Source organism: Polyodon spathula, chromosome 31 (assembly GCF_017654505.1).
Source record: "Polyodon spathula isolate WHYD16114869_AA chromosome 31, ASM1765450v1, whole genome shotgun sequence".
Taxonomy (NCBI): domain Eukaryota; kingdom Metazoa; phylum Chordata; class Actinopteri; order Acipenseriformes; family Polyodontidae; genus Polyodon; species Polyodon spathula.
This window is the reverse complement of record NC_054564.1, coordinates 1,411,510-1,416,539: the sequence shown is the minus strand read 5'-3', so window position 1 is coordinate 1,416,539 and position 5,030 is coordinate 1,411,510. Positions and strand designations below refer to the sequence as shown.

The following is a 5,030-nucleotide window of genomic DNA, read 5'->3' as shown; positions in this document are numbered from 1 at the left end:
TGCTGGTTTTCGAACGGTAGTCCAGAAAGGTTGCATGCTTACAAAACATCATATAGCGGCCCTGTATGTTTTTTTTTTCACCTCATATGGGAACGGTTAAAAACTAAATTATAGTGTTTAGATATATATCTGAGGACATGTGGAAGACTAGCAAGCAAATGCATGATGACCTCATATGAGGATGCCATTTCCCACATATAAAGCAATGGAAATAAACTGAAAAATTCAAAATATATTTATTATGTGTCCAAAACTATTTGAGCAGTACCTGCTTCAGCAGCCTCTCCTGCACCGGCCGGTCCTGCTCAAAATCCTCGTTCACGTCCAGCCCCAGCATTGGGGTGCTCTTCAGGTGATGTGCAGCCTGGAACAAACAAGCAGTGCAGGGCTGGGTGTGCACACCTGTGAGTGTGAGTGTGAGTGTGGAGTGCAAGGGGTGTGTGAGTGTGTGTGTGTGTGTGTGTGTGTGTGTGTACAGTATTTGGGATATGTGCATCAACGAGGGTGTGCAGAGTGTGTGTTTGTGCGCAATGCAGTGTGCAAGGCAGTGTGCTCACAGTGTGGTTTTCTCAATAAACCAGTTCTCATGCTGGGTTGGAGTGTGAAGTGTATAGTGTGCAGCATATAGTGTGCAGTGTATAGTGTATAGTGTGCAGTGTATAGTGTGCAATGTGCAGTGTAGTGTGCAATGTATAGTGTGCAGAGTGCAGTGTAAAGTGTGCAGTGTATAGCATGCAGCGTGCAGTGCATAGTGTACAGGGTATAGTGTGCAGTGTATAGCATGCAGTGTATAGCGTGCAGTGTATAGTGTGCAGTGTATAGTGTGCAGTGTATAGCATGCAGTGTATAGCGTGCAGTGTATAGCATGCAGTGTATAGCATGCAGTGTATAGTGTGCAGTGTATAGTGTGCAGTGTATAGTGTGCACTGTATAGCATGCAGTGTATCGTGTGCAGTGTACAGCGTGCAGTGTATAGTGTGCAGTGCACAGTGTGCAGTGTATAGCATGCAGTGTACAGCGTGCAGTGTATAGTGTGCAGTGCAGTGTGCAGTGTATAGCATGCAGTGTATAGCGTGCAGTGTATAGTGTGCAGTGTATAGTGTGCAGTGTATAGCATGCAGTGTATAGCGTGCAGTGTATAGCGTGCAGTGTATAGTGTGCAGTGTATAGTGTGCAGTGTATAGCGTGCAGTGTATAGTGTGCAGTGTATAGTGTGCAGTGTATAGTGTGCAGTGTATAGTGTGCAGTGTATAGTGTGCAGTGTATAGTGTGCAGTGTACAGTTTGCAGTGTATAGTTTGCAGTGTATAGTTTGCAGTGTATAGTGTGCAGTGTATAGTGTGCAGTGTATAGTGTGCAGTGTATAGTTTGCAGTGTATAGTGTGCAGTGTATAGTGTGCAGTGTATAGTGTGCAGTGTATAGTGCATAGCGTGCAGTGTGCAGTGTATAGTGTGCAGTGTATAGTGTGCACTGTATACCATGCAGTGTATAGCGTGCAGTGTATAGCGTGCAGTGTACAGTGTGCAGTGTATAGTGTGCAGTGTACAGTGTGCAGTGTATAGTTTGCAGTGTATAGTGTGCAGTGTATAGTGTGCAGCACGCAGTGTAGTGTGCAGCATGCACTGGTCAGTGCATAGCGTGCAGTGTGCAGTGTATAGTGCGCAGTGTATAGCGTGCAGTCTACAGTGTGCAGTGTACAGTGTGCACTGTATAGCGTGCAGTGTATAGCGTGCAGTGTACAGTGTGCAGTGTATAGCGTGCAGTGTATAGTGTGCAGTGCTGTATTGACTCACGGTGTTGTTTTCTCAATCAGCCAGTCCTCGTGCTGGCTGTGCAGTCTCTCCAGATACTGCAGGTCGACGCTCCTCTCCTCCTGTCTGGCACTCCGGCCCAGCCTCTCCAGACACTTCTGCAACAAAGTGGGCAAAACACACAGTCAATACAAACACACAGTCAATACAAACACACAGTCAATTCAAACACACAGTCAATACAAACGCACAGTCAATTCAAACACACAGTCAATACAAACACACACATACAGTCAATTCAAACACACAGTCAATACAAACGCACAGTCAATTCAAACACACAGTCAATACAAACACAGTCAATTCAAACACACACATACACACAAATACTGTGTCAATTCAAACACGCACACACAGAGTGCCAATTCAAACACACACTGTCAATTCAGACACACACTGTCAATTCACACACGCACACACTGTGTCAATTCAAACAAACACACACAGATAAAAGGCTCATTTATACTTTATATCCCGTGTCCCCCTAATGTTTGAACTTATATATTCACTTTTGCCCCAGCACTCATTATTGAGTTAATCCCCATGCCCATCTAGAGCCGAGAACTGTACATCTGCATGCAGAGCCCTCATACACTACAAAGTGTGTGTGTGTGTGTGTGTGTGTGTGTCAGTGTGTGTGTGTCAGTGTGTGTGCCTCTGCGTGCCTCTGCGTGCGTGTACCTGTGTAATGCTTTTCTGTGATTCTATGTGGGTGTGCGATAATGAAAATAAGACTCATTGCATAGCATTTTGATCCAATCCTGGTTTTACTACGAGTTTAATCAGGAACACCTGAGCTTGTTACCTATACACACTGTGGCTAATCAAGCTTGTAGTAAAACCTGGAATGAGCGAAGCTGCTATGCAGTAGGAGTCTGATTCTCATGCCTAGTGTGTGCACTATACCTGTGGATGTGCTCTGAGGTAGACGATGCCTTCCAGTTCAATCCTCTTGCCAAACTGTTGGACCAGGAAGCTGTGCCAGTCCTGGTAGATGGCCCACTCTGTCTCGTTGATGTAGCCCATCTGAAACTCACTGCAAACACATACCTGCAGGCAGAGACAATCAGACCATCTCAAACAGGAGACACTGCAAACGCATACCTGCAGGCAGAGACAATCAGCCCAGCGGTGTGCAGTGTGTTGTGTGCAGTGTATAGTGTGTAGGGTGCAGTATATAGTGTGCAGTGTATAGTGTGCAATGTATAGTACGCAGTGTATAGTGTGCAGTGCATAGGGTGTAGTGTGTAGGGTGCAGTGTGTAGGTTGCAGTGTATACTATGCAGTGTATAGTGTGCAGTGCTAGGTGTGTGCAGTGTGCTGTGTACAGTGTGCAGTGTGTAGGGTGCAGTGTACAGTATGCAGTGTATAGGGTGCAGTGAATAGTGTGCAGTGTGTAGTATGCAGTGTACAGGGTGCAGTGTACAGTGTGCAGAGCGCAGTGTGTCGGGTGCAGTGTGCAGTGTATAGTGTGTAGGGTGCAGTGTGCAGTGTGCACTGTATAGTGTTCAGTGTGAAGGGTTTACTTGTCGCTGTAGAAGGAGCGCTCGAAGATCTGCAGCGGCCTCTCGAGCTCCAGCAGGCTGGGCGGAGGAGCCTCCAGCTGGGCTCGGATGCGGCTCATGCAGGAGAAGCTCTGGACCAGCGGGTGGGGTCCTGGTACATGATCTGCAGCAGGTTACTGACGCTCTGCTGGCAGCCCAACACCACCTGAGACAGAGGGAGAGGGGAGGAGGTGGGAAAGGGAGAGGGAGAGGGTGAAGAGGAAGGGGAGAGGTGAGGTGGAGACGGACAGGGATGGAAGAGAGAACAGGAGAATGAGAGAGGGCGTGGGTGAGGGGAAAGGGGGAGAAGAGGAGAGGTGGGTAGGGAAGGCAAGTGGGGTGGGGTGGGGGGATGAGAGTAGGGTGAGGGGGAGAGAAGAGTTAAAAGTAGGGGAGACAGGAAGAAAGAGAGGAAACCCAATATACTCAGAAAGTCCTGAGGGGACGTTATCTGGATAAGAGTATACAGCTGCAGAATGAAGGCTCCCCAGGGTAACTCACACAGGGTACCCCATAATACCCCACAAACCTTAGAGTTAGGGTTCGTTATTGTTATGAAATAAATTTTGTTTTAATACCGAAATTTATCACCCTCATCACGTAGCATACGATGATGACGTCTACTACGAGTTGCGCACGCAGCGCTGCGCTGTGGGAGCCGTCACTCTGCAGCTATCGCTCTCCCAGGAGCTGCGGCGCTGCGCTGTGGGAGCCGTCGCTCTGCAGCTATCGCTCTCCCAGGAGCTGCAGGGCTGCGCTGTGGGAGCCGTCGCTCTGCAGCTATCGCTCTCCCAGGAGCTGCAGGGCTGCGCTGTGGGAGCCGTCGCTCTGCAGCTATCGCTCTCCCAGGAGCTGCAGCGCTGCGCTGTGGGAGCCGTCGCTCTGCAGCTATCGTTCTCCCAGGAGCTGCAGGACTGCGCTGTGGGAGCCGTCGCTCTGCAGCTATCGCTCTCCCAGGAGCTGCAGGGCTGCGCTGTGGGAGCCGTCGCTCTGCAAGCTATCGCTCTCCCAGGAGCTGCAGCGCTGCGCTGTGGGAGCCGTCGCTCTGCAGCTATCGCTCTCCCAGGAGCTGCAGCGCTGCGCTGTGGGAGCCGTCGCTCTGCAAGCTATCGCTCTCCCAGGAGCTGCGGCGCTGCCCTGTGCTAATCTCCCTCTCGCTCACCTCCCTGGACTCGCAGGTCTGGAGATTCTGCCACTTGCTCAGCGGCTCTGGAATCACCCCCCACCGGTTCTCCACCTTCTGAAGCAGGCGGGCGAAAGTGGACTTCCCGACGGCTAGAAAAAACAGCACGAAGTTAGCGGGGAGATCGTTAACTGATTAAACGATGCCCCGAGCGGTCCTGTCCAGCTGTGTCGATGGGACTATATTATTATATAACTATTACATTCAAGAAACCCCTTATGTCCCTGTGTGTGATTATGTCACCTATCAGAACTGCTGCTGCTTCCCCCGTGCACGCTACGCTATTAACATGGACTTATACAATAATAATAATAATAATAATAATAATAAATAATAAAAATAATAATAATAATATTTACCAACGTTTCCCTCAATTGACACCCTTCTGAGCCGGCTCGAAGATGCCCAGTCCTGGTTGGTGTCGATGAGCCGGCCATCCAGTTTCGCCGAGTTGCAAACCGGTCTGACAGGCGGCTGTACGGGTTCCTTCAT

General features: G+C 49.5%; 1 pseudogene; it reads right to left on the bottom strand.

Moving 5' to 3' along the window:
- Positions 1-288: 288 nt before the first annotated feature.
- LOC121303024 lies at positions 289-5,030 on the bottom strand (annotated as a pseudogene).